Source organism: Neofelis nebulosa, chromosome 11 (assembly GCF_028018385.1).
Source record: "Neofelis nebulosa isolate mNeoNeb1 chromosome 11, mNeoNeb1.pri, whole genome shotgun sequence".
Taxonomy (NCBI): Eukaryota; Metazoa; Chordata; class Mammalia; order Carnivora; family Felidae; genus Neofelis; species Neofelis nebulosa.
This window is the reverse complement of record NC_080792.1, coordinates 56,648,969-56,664,898: the sequence shown is the minus strand read 5'-3', so window position 1 is coordinate 56,664,898 and position 15,930 is coordinate 56,648,969. Positions and strand designations below refer to the sequence as shown.

Sequence of the window (15,930 nt, the reverse complement as noted above, 5' to 3'; positions counted from 1 at the left end):
ACTGTAGCTAAAACAAAAAGTTAAATTTTGATATAAATATTTGATGAACAGATTTCTCTACTGTTCTTATTGTGAAATCTACATTTTTAAAAGCACACATCATCAAAACTAAATTTTCTTAGAAGCTTTTCATTTTTTTGTACAGAGCTGAAAGTTGTGGTATTCAATAATTATATAACATGACAATTCAAAAGTTATTTTCCACCCAAACACAGTTTATTTCATAATAATAAAAAGATTCAAGTCAACCACTTTGAAAATAGGCACTATCAAGAAAGATGCTTTTATGTGTGATGTACAGTTATAATTTAAAATAAATCTTATGTGCTATATGCTGAATAATTTATCTCATAAAGAATAATCAGTACATATATTTTAGTAAAATTTAGAGATGAGTATTTGGCCATAGATTATCAAGAATTGGCAGTGTTTTATTCTTCTGACAAATGGAAACAACTATGCTGAATGCTGTTCAGAACTAATACATTATAGGTGTTTTCTCTTACATATATTGTTATTAATATTTTATTTTAAATTTAATTTTAAGCATATTGCTGAAATTATTATTTGTGGCTCTTTATTGCTTACTCTTACAGCACTTGCTCTGGGAATAACTTTTGGATATCGTAATTACTTTATAAATTCACGAATATTTTGTTATTGAAAATGAACCTCAGATTTTTTTCTCTGAATTCTCTTTTAACTTTTATTATACAATTATTGCATTTATAGGAAAAACTCAATAGTACATAAAATCTTATTTAGAATTCTAAGTGACAGATTGCTTTCTTGTGATTCATAAGCTATGTATCGTGGTATCCAGTTGAATGTATTTGCCAGCTTACTTATGTGATCATATTGGGCTAACACATTACCTTGAAATATTTGAAAAACTTTAGTTTCTAAATTGAATTTAGTGTATTTCTTATTTACTATCTCAACATTGATCCTTTTAAATCTCTGAGAATTTAGCTGGTCCTTCCAAAGAAATATTTCATGTATCTTCTCCTTATTCTTTCTCTTCCATGGTAATTGCTTTGTCTTTTACTATAAGGAAAAAGTTGAAAAATGCCTCGTCTCTCTGACAGGATTAGAACCTTAAGTGTTACCTCTGTGGTTGTGAGTGCAGTGGAAATCCCGTTAGGATTTTAGGACTAAATTAAGATGTGTTTATGCTGCTGACATTCTCTACCCTGTGAAATGGTGCTTTATAAAATGTGAAATGAATTGCTTGCACATACCATTCAATCTGTCAGAATGTTATCAGTCCTGGAATGGACATTAATGTCTTAGGGCTTATAGAGTACTTTTGACCTCACCAACAGCCTCTGCCCTCTTATAGCCCATTCCTGTGATGGAACCTCCATTTTGCCATGGACTCTCCATGCTGCATCCACCCCCAGTCCTGCAGTTGGGTATATCCTTGTCCTGTCCCATGAGGTACAGGGAGAAAGATTGTGGGCTGGCAGTTTTCTGAATAGACACAAATTATAGAAAAGATTCAGAAGTGTGGCTTAAAATTCCATTCATCGGTGTTCCCAGGGAGAAAAAGGCATTGAAAATGAGTCTCAAGTGTTTTCCTCTGAATTCTTGTTTAAGGAAATTGAAAGCAGTGGATGGGACTCTCTCTGCAGTAGAGAACACAGTTGACACTTCCCTGATCTCCTGTTTGTCCAGCACCAGTTGTTTATTAATATGCTGACCATATTCTTCTGTAATTTTCTCTTTTATTTATTAAAGAAATTTTTTTGTAATTTTCTCTTTTAACATCTATCTTTCCAAGACTGTTTTTATCACTGACACTGGCACATAATAGGTGCTTAATAAACGTGTGAATGAATGAGTGAAAGAACAGATGGCACTGCATATATTCTGGCATCCTGTTATTTGAGTAATTGTGTGAAACAAAAAAATACTCTTCTCTCATTCCTAACTCCTGTCCTGATTACTCACTCTTCCATTGGAAATCCAGTTCAACATAATGTACTAAAGTGACATAGGATAAACGGATCTGGGTTTGAATGTCAGCTCTGACTTATTTAACTGTGTTATTAGCTTGGTTACTCAGTATATTTGAACTTCTTCTTATCTGTAAAGTGATGTGGTTAATAATGCCTACCTTGCAGGCTTGTTGTGATAATTCAGTGAAGTAACAAATGTAAAATACCCAAAAATGTGCCTGACTCTCTCTAGCACCGTCAGTGGTAACTGCTGTTATTAGCCAGTGCAAATGCCCTGTGCTGCTCTCCCTGGGTGCCTTTATTTTCTGTGCTAACAAAGAGGCCTCATGAAAGGAATTGTCATCGGTAGGTAGAGGAGGAACAAGCCCACAGTCCCTGGTGAGTTCGAGGGGTACTCCCCTGGGAGTGCTTGTGCTCATATGGTATTGTGCTGCATGCTTGAGTCTGACCGCTGAGAGTAGAGTCAGCAGGTCAACCAAAAAAACTATACTAATGATGATGATAATGACGACGATGGCACTTAATTTTATCAGACGACACTCTTGTAAGGGCTTATATGTATTAGTGCATCCTCATAGCAACCGTGGGAACAAAGGTGCTATTATTATACTCATTTTATGGATGAGGAAACTGAAGGCCAGGGAGGTTAAGTAATTGGTCCAAGGTCACAAGAAGGAGAGAGAGAGAAAGCACAAGCAGAGGAGGGGCAGAGAATGAGGGAGAGAATCCCAATCTGCCCTGTCAGCACAGAGCCCGACGTGGCACTCCCTCTCATGAACCGTGAGACCATGACTTTAGCCAAAGTTGAGAGTCAGAAGCTTAACCAACTGAGCCACCGGGTGCCCGAGGGGAACTGGGTTTAAACCCCAGCTTTCAAACAGAGTTTTCAACTCTAGAGCTTATAGTCTTCCTCCTCCTATTCTTATGTTTTAATCGTTATCATAAATATCCCACTTCATAATGGGAGAGCAGATGTCTAGGGTGGGGACCGAATTCCCTCTTAACCCACCCTACTTTGTCCTTTGTGCTGAGCCCACACTGCCTGTCCTCCCTGGAGGTTTGGGCGGTGGTACTGGCACTCCCTGGCAAAGCGCAGTAGATCCAGAAGACTAACTTTTTTCCCTTCTGCCACTCCTCAAATATGTAGTTGACCTTATGTGCTTGATTAATTCTATTTTTAAAGCAGCTTTTTTGAGATATAACTCACACACCATAAACTTCACTGGTTTTGACTATATTCCCAGAGCTGTGCACCCATCACTACTATCTAAGTTTAGAACCTTGTCATTCCTCCCAAAAGAAAGCTCATACGCCCTAGCATTGACTCCTTGGTCTACATCTCCTCGCAGTCCCTGGCAATCACTAATTCCATTTTCTGTCTCTGTGGATTTGCCTATTCTGAACATGCCATATAAATGGAATCATGTAATAAGTATGTCATCTTTTGTACCTGGCTTCTTTCACATAGCATAGTGTTTTGAAGGTTCATCCATCTTGTAGCATATATCAGTAGTTCATTACTTTTTATTTCTAAATAGTATTCCATTGTACAGATGGATCTACCACATTTCGTGTATCCATTCATCATTGTAGATGTTTGGGTCATTTCCGTTTTTTGGTTGTTTTGAGTAATGCTGCTATGAACATTTGTGTATGTTTTTTAGTGGATGTAAGTTTTTGTTTCTCTTGGGTATATCTCTAGGAGTAGAACTGCTGGATCATATGGTAACTCTTTTTTTAACATAAAATGTTTTCCATAGTGGTTGCACCATTTTACATTCCCACCAATGGAACATGAAGGTTTTAGTTTCTCTACATCTTCACCAACACTTGTTATGGTGTTTTTATTTTGTATTTTAAATACTACCTAGCCTAGTGGGCCTTATGTGTGCAGATACAAAGAATGTGAATTATTACAGTTGACATGTTACCGCCAATAGTACATTGGCCAAAAGGAGTAGGATGCAGTGACTTCTTAGCGGTTGCAGTAGTAGAAGTGATAACAGCAGTAGATATGGTGTCAGGCTCAGAAGTCACAGAAGTGTTATCAGTAGAGTAAGAAGACCCAGTTATTGAATATGGACCTTGTTTCAGACATTTAGCTAAGTATCTTATGTACTGTACCTTTATCTTCACAACACTTTTTAAAAAACTTTTATTTTTATTGAGGACTGACATGTGACACTGAATTGGGTTCAGGTGTGCAACATAGTGATTCCATATTTGATCACCACAGTAAGACTGGTTACACAAAGCTCTTACAGGTATGGGTTATTTCTGCCTCACAGTTGGCGTGGAGACTTTAAGTATTGACCCAGAGTTCCCAATCAGTAGTGGAAGAACTGGCTGTAAACTCAGATGTTTCTAATTCCAAAGCTAGTGCTCTCTCATTTCAGATATTACCCTCTAGCTGTGATAAGCCATAGGAACTAGAGACTATAAATTGTCAGTGTTGGCAGGACAGGGCAGTGGCAGCCTGACTCAAGATATTCTCCACTCTTGCTCTGTTAAGTCCACTGGCACTAGTCAAGTCAGATATTCTGATTTTCATACTGAAAATATTAATTTGCTCATGTGTGGTTCATGGCTTATGAAGTTTTTCTTGCCATGGCAGGTTTTAAGATGCTATTTCCCTTGTGTTGATTACTGTGTTTATTAATTACCATAGTTACTTTCTAATAAATATTTATGATATACTCAGTGTGTATCGTGTTCAGTTTATAGCCATCTATTATGTTTAATAATTATTCTTTTGTTTGGTTGCACAGTATACTCTGTTATATTTGAAGGCCCATTACTGTCACCTTATCAGGAAATGCACGTTAAACTACAATAGACGGATGGATGCTTTTAGGAAGGTTAGCCTTTATTTAGGAAAAAAGGAGTGTATTTTTCTACAAATAAATGTAAAAGGGGGACTTAAAACAGAAATATTTGATAAATATTTGCCCTGTGGGAACCACAGCTAAGCTGTGAAATGAATTATAAATGAATTCCAAATAGATGCTTTAGGAAATTCTCTTGAATCATTAATAAATTGAGTGTCTTCAGCAAGTCTTTTCATATTTAATGCATTAACTGGATGTATTTGTGGCATTTCTAAATGAAATAAAAGCATCACGACAAAAATTGTCCAATTGTCATGGTAAGTTGTCTACTTGTGTGACCAGACTGTTTTGAATTTTTGGGCAGACCAATAAGTTCAAAGCTTTTGTTTGAAAAACCTGCAGGTGGATTAGTGCAAAGCAAAAGTCCAAATACAAGTCAGTGAATGTTCATTTTAATTAAGCGTTTCCTGTGCTTCGAGAAAGTTGCTTGACCCCTATGAGTCCTTGTTTAATTATCTGTCAAAAAGGGAGCAGAATTGGAATATATCACCTCTCTTGCCACTGTCTCTAGCTGGGATGCATTTTTGAAAATGGTTTTGAAATATGAGGACAGAACAAGATACTAACATTAAAAATGACTGTCCTTTGAGCTAAACTTCTAATTAACGCCCATTACAGTGCCACAATGATTGATGACTGTCTTCATTTGGGAAGGAGACTGGGACAAATTTCAAAAATATTATGACCAATTAATGAAAAGATATTTTTTAAGAGTAGGTGAAACTATAAATTAGTGTCAGCCATGATTTCCAGATAGGTTTACGGCAGGTAGAATGCCCTCCCTGGTAAAGGTGCATTAGTGTAATTATAGTAACAGCAAACAGCAGCAACAATAATATCGGTGATGGCTGACTCAGTTGTGGTGCCTACATGTTGCTGTTTATGTGCTTTTACATTTTCATATTCTCTTAAACCAGACAGCAAGCCTATAACGTAGATGCAGGTGAAAAGACAGTCACACGTAGCTTAAGCCACTTGTCCAAGGCCACCCAACTACAGCCGGAGCTTGTAACCCATAGGGCAGCATCTCTTCCTGTAAAGGGACAGCAAGGAACTATTTCAGCCTTTATGGGCCTTGAGGTCTCTGCCGCAACTCCTTGGTTCTGTGGTTTAGCACAAAAACAGTCATTAACAGTATGCAAGCAGATGAGGGTGGCTATGTTCCTGTAAAACTGCAGACACTGAAATTTGAATTCTCTATAATTTTCACATGTTATGAAATACTCTTCTTTTGATTTTTGCAGCCATTAAAAAAATATAAAAATCAATCAATTTTTAGCTCACAGGATGCACAAAAACAGATGATGGGCCCTGTTTGGCCTGTGGACTATAATTTGCCAACTGCTGTCTTAATAGATATACCAGACTGATTTGGCTATGAGAGATGAACTTACAAAGTTGTTACTTTTAGTATAAACGGTTTTGTGTTCTTGCCTTATTTTTTTTTAATATTTTTGAACAAAACCACATCTATGTTTATTTTCTAATCTAGTTTTAGATATTCAGTGGAAAGAGGTAGAAGAGATGAGCTATACCATATAATTAATAGCTTCTAGACTTAAATATATTTCTCCTCGTATCAATTGATAACCATCCATTCATTTGATTTTCAGTGTGAATGTAGTCAAGCTCCCCAAACGATGTATAATCTTTCATTGGGCAAGCTTCCTTGCCACTAGAATTATACTCTCAAAGAAATGTAAATAGATACTTACCTTGAACGTTTTTATTAAAGTCTCTATATCCAGAACAGAATCATATGCCCAACAGCACCTCCAGGAAGAACTGCCCTGGCGATGACTCGGATGTCCCACTCTGGAGCCATTGCTGGCACTCCTTAAGTAATCCTCACCAAGCCCCCATCTCACCAGCCTGACCTGTGAGAGCTAATGAGATCCTGACATGTGATTATTTGGCTGGAGGCATCAGCTTAGTTATGAGCGGAATAGAATAGAAATAGAACATTTCACAGTTTTCTGTGCAGAACACTGTCTGTGTAGAAACTTCTTAAATAAAGATGATGATGTTGTAGCACTAGTTGTTCTTAACCCTTATTTTAGGATTATACATTTCTTTGAGCGTCTGAGGGATGCTACATGTTGTTCGGCTGCAAAATGCACATACCTGTGGGTACAGATGCTGGATTATATTTGTGTTTCAAGAGTTACTGGACTTTTTAGTAAGGATCTCATTTTAGGCTAACAATTCTCAACTTAAAAAAAAAGGTCCTCCATTATCTGTAGTCTGTTGCTTTATTCAGTGCTTTATATTTACTCAGGAAGTATGAGACCCCTTGCCTGCTGTGATAACGAAACCTCTTGTTTCTCAGATGTTCAGTCAGAACGTGCAGTGTGGACCTGCTCTCTTCCTTCAGGGAAAACAAGAGAGTCTGTTGGATTTGCCTTGGCTTTGGAGGAGATGTGCATGTTTTCCATGGTTTTCTTGAACAGAAGCGTACTATTTCTGACCAGCTGCAGTTTTGACATTCCACATGCCCTTACTAATACTGATACTTAGCTAATTAGGCTGGATATCATCTCTTTTTCTCACATCTTGCTTTATAGGCACTCTATTTTTACCAGTGGAAGAATATCTATCAAAAATAAATAAGAGCAAAAAACTCCCCAGAATAAAGTGACTAGGCAAGAGGGTGAATACATCTCCCATCTTGTTCTGAAATCTGTGTCATTTCTTGTGAAATAAGAAAAGATGATGGATAGACTCAGGGAAAGCAGCTTCTTCTGTGAGAAGAGAACGAGTGAATTCTTACATTAGATTAATTTATTTCCAAAATGGAGTTGTATTATTTTCCCACTGCTGCTGTAACAAATTACCACAAACTCAGTGGCACAATGCATATTTCTTTAGGTTGGCAGTGTCACTAGGCTCCAACCAAGATTTCAGCAGGGATTCCTTTTGGATGCTCTGGGGGAGAACCCTTTCCCTTGCCTTTTCCAGTTCCTAGGGCCTGCATCTGCTCCTTGGCTCATGTTCCCTTTCTCCACATTCGAAGCCAGCAGCATAGCATCTTCAAACCTCTCTCTGATATTTCTGCCTCCTACTAATCAGGGCAGTTGTGATTACCTTGGGCCCACCGGAAACCCAGGATAATCTCCCCCATCTCAAGATGACACCTGCAAATTCCCTCTTGCCATCTCAGGTAACGCTTTCACAGGTTTCTGGGCTTAGGATGTGGACAACTTTGGGAACCATTATAACTATTTGGGTACTACTACCCAAAGCAGTAGTACTGGACAAAATTAAGATGCTCATTAAAAAGAGGGAGAGGGGGCTTTTACTTACTAAAATCAAGAGATTTTACTTACTAAAGAGACCATTCCAGGAGCAGTGGTCCCTGGGGTGATGTTGAGACTTGGAACCTGCCCTCACAAGCTAGTTGGGGAGGTAGGTTAAATCACAGTTCAATATGGGGGGCATGGCACAAACTATCGAATGTTGTAAAAGCCCATTTGCAAATGCAGCAAGCCTTGTGAGCAAAGATGCCGAGGGGCAGATGGCTTCTCCAGGAGAACAGTTTTTCCTCTCTTAGAAAAAGTATAGAACATGCCTTGTTTTATTTGCATTTCCAAACACCAAATGCCTTTATTTACTATCATGTAGAGACAAAGGAGATTTCAAGTTTAATCTGTCTTAATGTGTATGTGTGTGTATGCATGCATGTTTGTATCTATATACACATTTCTTCTTCTTCTTTTCTTTTTTTTTTAATTGAAAGCCCCTTGAGCCAGTGGTCTGTACACGATCTGTGTTTGGACCAGTGAGCAGAGGAATCGCAGGAAGTTGCATAGCTGTGGGAGCCACTGGGGCTCAGCTGTGGGAAACGGGCCACAGGGGTCTGCAGCACAAATGGTTGCTATGGGTCTTCTTTTTCTACTACTGCTTCTTAGGGGCTTGTTCCCAGCACTGTCTACTCCAGGACTCCGCCCAGGTGTGTGTGTGTCCTTGCTTTCTTGGCAGAAACAGGGCTGGGTCATGGAAACAACGGGACGGGGCCATATTCACTGGGACCCAAGGGGTTCTGGTGATAGAAAAAGAAGGGATGTGTAGATCCTGTAAACTCAGAGGATGTATTTGTGTTCCAGGGCCATTGAACCAGTAGGGAATGAATCAAAGTTGAACCAAAGATGGGGTTCAGAGATACAGGCTGGGCAGGATGACGGCCCCAGTGAACAGGTTGATGATCTGGTAGGCAGGCAGGGCAAAAACTGGAAACAGGCACAGTTGAAAATGTTTAGGCAAGGGGCGCCTGGGTGGCTCAGTCGGTTAAGGGTCCGACTTCGGCTCAGGTCATGATCTCACGGTCCGTGAGTTCAAGCCCCGCGTCGGGCTCTGTGCTGACAGCTCAGAGCCTGAAGCCTATTTCAGATTCTGTGTCTCCCTCTCTCTGACCCTCCCCCGTTCACGCTCTGTCTCTCTCTGTCTCAAAAATAAACATTAAAAACAATTAAAAAAAAAAAAAAAGAAAACGTTTAGGCAATATTCCACATCCTGGCAGAACTGGGTGTGGCAGGAACTGGGTGTTGCATTTCAAGGGTGTAGTACAGGGGAGGGTTTTCCACAGCAGCAGGATCCAGATCCAGCATTACCTGGAAAAGTACAGAAATGGAGAATCAGGGCCTCCCCCAGACCTGCTGGAGTCGGAATGTGCTCCCTTCTCAAATATGAACAAGGAGTACTTATTCACATTTAGAGAAAGGCAGTCTGTGTCTTCTGCCCTCGTTTTTAATTCTCTTCTCCACATGGGTTGAGGAGGGTGGTGCGTGTCCACTGCCCTCCACGGTAAGCCAGGCATGAGTGGCTGCTTTTGGATTCTAAATTCAGCAGACATTAAGATCTGGGTGGTTCTCTGGGGAGCCCTCTGACCTGTGATACTGTTGTAGGAAAATTAAGTCATCTAATTAACTCCTTCAAATGTATGCTCCCTAATTTGGTGTGCACAGTGAGGCTTTATGTCAGAGAGCTGAGAGGCTGGCACTCAGTCCTTGGACTCCTAATGTAATGATCAGTATTTCCCTGTCCTTTTCCTTTGGGTAGCAGTAGTCATTCTTGTAGGGTCTATGCGGTTACATTTACCTTGTTCTCCTCTACCTCTTTGCTCCTTTTGAATCTTCTCATTGGCTTCTGTCCTTAACCTTTTGCCCAAGGCCTTGGTCCCCTTTGTCTTTACTTCTCTGCTCTGGTAGCTCTGAAGCCTGAGTACATATTTAAAATGCCCAGCAGTTTGGGAGCTCCTCAGGTTATTCTAATGCACTGCATGGGCTGAGCACCTCTGCTGGGTTCTATCTCCCTGAGAGAACTCATCCACTCCGCTGGTTGTCGGGACCTTTTATTGACTGATAACTTCCAAATTTGTATCTGTCTGTTTCCATGACCTCATCTCCAGAGCCCCAGGGCCATATATTTAACTGTTACTTGACATCTTTTATATGTTTCATGAACTCCTCACTATATAGGCCCCAACCCGTTTCTCCCTTAGGCATCTTCAACTTAATAATGGCAACTTACCCATCAAATTGCTCAAACCAGACACTTGGGAGTCATTCCTAAAATTTACCCATCTTGAAACAACCATATGCAGTCAACCACCATATTCGATTGATTCTGACTCCAAATACTATATCCCTAGTCCCATTGCTGCTCTCCATCTCATGACAGTCACCCTACTGACAGCTGACATCATCTATCAGTTGGACCACTATAGTTACCTCCCAGCTGCTCTCTGGATCCACTCGAGATCCTGTCCGTGCATACTATATAAAGACGCCAGAGTGAACTTGAAAACATGGGTTGGATCACATGACTCTCCTGCACACACTCTTTGGTATCTTCCTATTATTTTATTTATTTATTTATTTATTTATTTTATTTTATTTTTATTTTTTTATGTTTATTTATTATTAAGAGACAGACACAGAGCGTGAGCAGGGGAGGGTTAGAGAGAGTGGGGAGACACAGAATCCGAAGCAGGCTCCAGGCTCTGAGCTGTCAGCACAGAGCCCCACGCAGGGCTCGAACTCACAAACTGTGAGATCATGACCTGAGCCGAAGTCGGTCGCCCAGCCGACTGAGCCACCCAGGTGCCCCGAGCCACCCAGGCGCCCCATTCCTATTATTATATTTAGATGAAAAAGAATCATCTCTTCTAATGTGCCCCACTAATCCTGTGTAATCTTGACTTACTTCTACAATCTTATTCCACATTTTATTACCTTTAGAGACCATTGTAAAATTTGGAAGAAAATAGAAAAATACTAGGATTTGGCTAGTGACTTTTGAATTCAGTTTGAAAAATTATCTTTTCAGCTGAAAGTGATACTTCACTCTTAACTTCACATGAAGGGATCACACATAACCCTCTCTTCTGCTTTTGAAAAATGCCAAAATCATCTGTTGAAGGACTGGCTATATTCAAAACCAGTGTGGGCAATGACAGCTATTCCGTGACCAACTTCTATAACAGGCAACTGGCAAAATTCTTCACAATTTATTGTAAGGTGCATCTTGATTTAATATCAGTGAACTGTAGTACAGGGTGGGTTGAGGGATGCATGATAGAATCAGGGAAATAGGAGAATTCTTTTTTCATGGTTTTTTTTTTCCAGTAAAGATTTGCTTTGTGAGGTTAGAAGATGCATTTTTTTTCTAATATGTGAAAGTGGCCTCAATTTTATGTGAATGTACCAAAGTTATAAATGGACAGTGAAGCCCAAAGAAAATATGTATAAAATCTCTATGTATGAGCTACATGTAGATGCTTTTAGGGCCATTCAAAATCAGTAGGTTCTGGGCTGACCTCAGAGGTTTTGCGTAAAGAACGTTCAGTGAAGCAGGTGTTGTTGTCTTGTTTACCACGTGCCATGTCTCTGGCATTTGCGTCCTTTTCCAAGTGGACTGTCTTCTCTTTCTGCTCAGAGTGTCTCTCCGTAGCCCCTCACTTCACTGACAATGTGATATTCACCCATTCTCAAATGGTTGCCTGTTTGCAAATTTCTGAGCGAGGCCAGAAAAATCCTATGCCTGGAGAAAAATGAAGAGCCATTCCAAGAGGTCTAACTTTAAATTTATCTCTGCAAGTGTCCAAGGGAACCATAAGTTCATTCTTGTGATTGCGCTCCATTTCCCAAATCAGTTCATGTCCCCATTCTCCAGGAACACCGTTTCCCACATCCTCTGTCCTCACGTCCTTCTCCTCATTACCCTTTTGTAACCTTGGCTTCTCATTCTCTGGGAAAATGGAAGAAATGCAGAGTAAAATTGCTCCTATCCCCATGCCAAATCTACCTTTCTATCCTTGTCCAAATATACATACTCAAAATTCCTACTTGTTGCAGTGGGAGAATTATCCATGTTCCTGTCTAATGATCCCTGCTTCTGTAAAGCAATTTACTCTCCTCTTACATGAATTTAATTTTCATCATAAGACTTGTGGTTATCTGACATTAAATTATGTGTTCACTTATTTCTTTTATCATCTATTTTGCCACTAGAATGTAAGCTAATAGAGGAAACCCTTTTCTCTCTTGATTACTCAGGTACTCTTGATATCCCCAGTGTCCATAGCACAAGTATCTGGCATTTCAGGAGTGGCAAATAAATATTTGCTGAATGAATGAATGAATGAATGAATGTGAGTTGCAAATAAAAATGTACTGATAGATTGTTTGCTGTAATGAATTACTGATTATTAAGGATTAGTTATTCCTTAATGCACAAATGAGCATTAACTCTTGGCATTAGCTATGTGCCCTCTACATATTCCCTCACAAAAGAGTAGCTATTTATAACATCACATGGAAAATTGGATTAATTGGCAGTTTGCTGTTACTAATACACCTTTAATAAGCAGCGTGATAATGGTAAGCATGGCCGAGAATGATATAATATTTGAATAACTGCAGTCATGCATTATTTCATTGTATATGATCCTTTCTCCCTTGTAATATTGGCTTTGTGAATCATGGCAGTTATAACAGTGTCAAAGAAGCATATCCCATTATGGGGCCATTATACTAATAACACATGACAAACAGTGGCACTGTGGAATAGTAATGGATGCATAATGGATAATAAATGGTTGGAATTCTGAACAGTAATGCTTGCTAGTGATTTGCTCGTAATAATAACCTTCTCTTAAAATAATTGTGACTTCAGTGTCAAAACTGCCAGCCGCCTGAGGGGTGCACATTACTTTTTGAGGGCGACCCATTTCACTTGGCTTAAACCTTTCTTTGCTTCCCAGCTGATGAGGCATATCCTGTGACAGCCTATGCCCACCGTGTCCACAGGATATCTCCATTGGTGAATTAGCATGGCATATCTTAATAAATAGGAACCTGGAATATATGAAATATCATTACATCTTCTCACTTGCTATGCTCCACACTGATTATTTCCCATTTGCATCTGAGATTCCTGAATGAACAGTTTTACCAACAGTGCTTTGTGCTGCCTTCAGGAAACTTGCTGCCTTGACCTCTGAGACATGCTCCCCGAAGCCCTGCTCACCACTCTTTGCTGTCTGTGATGTTCCATCATGACTTTTGATGCAGCTCCCTCTTGCCAGGGGGATTCATTACTCTGGCACCTTCCTCCTGCATGGCATTGCTGCCTGGCACCTTCCTCCTAGATGCTCCGAAGCTCTTTACCTCCTTGAGCCCTGGGCATTGCAGTGAGACCCCAGTGTTTTGCTCTGATTATTAATTATAATTTGTCTGTCACTATCCAAGAGCCAATTCAGTGCTTCCCTTCTGTTGAAGCTCATCTTAATGTTTCTATTTCAGTTGCCCCCCCAAAAAGCTACATTTATTCAAGAATAATATCATAGAGGTCCCCTTCTAACCCCAAGTGCCCATCACTAGTCCTTCAGATTCCCCCTTCTGCTTTGGCTGTAGCCAAAACGTCCCCCTAATTCTGCCTTTCCTACCATCTCATGACGATAGGGCTCAGTGTCACTTTTTCGAGACCATATTGCCACTTGTCCAGGTGGTAGATTGTTATCCATAGTGACTACCAATAGGCTCTGCACAGTAATCATGGGGACATTCCATCTCTGCTTTCTCTAGTATGGTATCCACTTGGTACATGTGACTGGAAAATGTGGCTGAGGAACTGAATTTTCAATTTCAGTTAAGTTTAACTAAATGGATTGCCACATGTGAGCAGTGACTCTTGGATTGGATAGTGTAGCCGTAGGACATTCGGTGCAAGTGGAAGTGGTGGCTGGTGCACATCCACCTGCAGAAGTCCCTTGTAGGGCATGAGGGGTCAGTTAGCTGCCCCCGGGAATCTGATCCTGTATTGGATTTGGGATCATGCATGCTCTATCCCTGCATCTTTTTGGTCAGCTTGTGTCTGAAGGTCAGGCTTCTTCTGTCTCTTTTAACATTACTAGTGAATATCACAAGCTTACAAGGTTGAACAGATTTTTTTACCCCTTTTGGAAACCAAAAGTATAATTCAGATGAGAGAAAAGAGACTGGTTAAACAGTAGGCAAAATCAATAATTACTCAGTGATTAATTCTCAAGACTGAAAATTGTCTAAATATTTAAATTGACCTTTCTGCTCTGCCCTAAAATGTGTTTTCAGCAGTGTGAGCATCGTAATAAATATATGCTTCCTTCCTAGCCTAATAGAATATGTCTACAGTTCAGCAATTTAATAATTATGCCCCAGGACTAGATGTGACCTGCCTATCATTGTTACAATTTAAATTCCTTGTCGGACAGTGGGTACCCTGTCGATTTTGAAAAGGCCAAGGACCTTCATTTAATACTCCTTACAACACACGGTTGTTTCTTTTCAACTTCTACTGATTTATAGAATTTTAGAATTTAGGCTTTACTTTGGGAGTGGCGCTGAATTTGCTGCAGTTCAAAGCAGGTGGCTTCAAGGGAAAAACAGACCAAGGAGCACACAAGAAAAGAGAAACACAATGGAAACTAACATTTTTAGGCCCATGGTATTCATTTCTTTAAAAACGTTTATTATACAACCGGTGCTCAGAGTGTGACACGAGAAGCAGAAATAAGGCAAAGGACTCTTTTAGACTTGAAGTCTCAATAAAGATTAGAATAAGTGAAGCATATTGGGAGTAGTGCAGAATTCCTGGGTTTTGAGGTAGTGTTTTATCTTCCCCTGATAAATACCAGACATTTTATCATAAACCGGGAATAAATCCGATTAGCAGGTGGCGAAATGACAAACGGAGCTGAAATAATGGCTTTATTAATGTTGAGCATGAGCGCTTGCAGCCACAGGGAGTGGGGAATGCGTCGCTCACATTTCCACTGTGAGCATGTGCCTTCTGTGAGTAATGTGACCTTTTCGTCGGCAATATGATGCCCACAAAGAGAGACTGAAGAGAGAGGAAAGCACCCTTTAGATTAGCTTGAGAGTTCACAGCGGCAGAGAGAGGGGGTGGGGGGGGATCAAAGAAGCCTGATGAATGGAGAGGGCACTGGAAGCAGGTGGGCAGAGAAGTGGGGAAGGCCACGTGGGCCCAGACCTGCGCTCTGCGCCCTGCGCTCAGGATCCGCTGCTCCTGATACGTACTCCTCTGCATCAGAGCTTTGTTGCTTCTCTCAACTGCCTCGGTGCGGGGGGGGGGGGGGGGGGGTCATGAATGTATTGACACCTGTGGGAATGTGGGTCTGAAAGTAACCCTGCTTGGAATTCCATCCAGGTCACCAGCGCCGGAGGACGACACAAGCCCCTGCAGCCGGAAGCTGTGCAGGGCAAGGCCACCTGTGAAAGCCAGTGTCAGCCACTTGGGGCCAAGAAAGAGTTGTAGTGAACACTGTCAGGAACGGTTGAAGTACTGGGGCTCTCTGCACCAAGGCAACTGTCAACAGCTGTCTTAGGCCCAGGTTTCTAGATTTATCTCTAAGTTATTCAGGCCCCTGCTTGGCCTTGCCTTTTGGGTTGAACTTCTGATTTTGAACGGATTCCTTAAGGAATATTTGTGAAGGCTCTTCTGGTGCAAGTGAGAGAAATCCAAGGCCTCCCCAGCATAGACTGGGAAAAAGGGGGAGTGGGAGTAGCATTTGTCTCACTGAAATG

The 15,930-nt window shown here is 40.6% G+C and overlaps 1 protein-coding gene across 3 annotated transcripts in view; it reads left to right on the top strand.

The window, feature by feature from the left end:
• Window positions 1-15,930, top strand: part of L3MBTL4 (L3MBTL histone methyl-lysine binding protein 4) — a 450,611-nt gene that overhangs the window by 213,150 nt on the left and 221,531 nt on the right. The gene's annotated exons all lie outside the window — the stretch shown is intronic.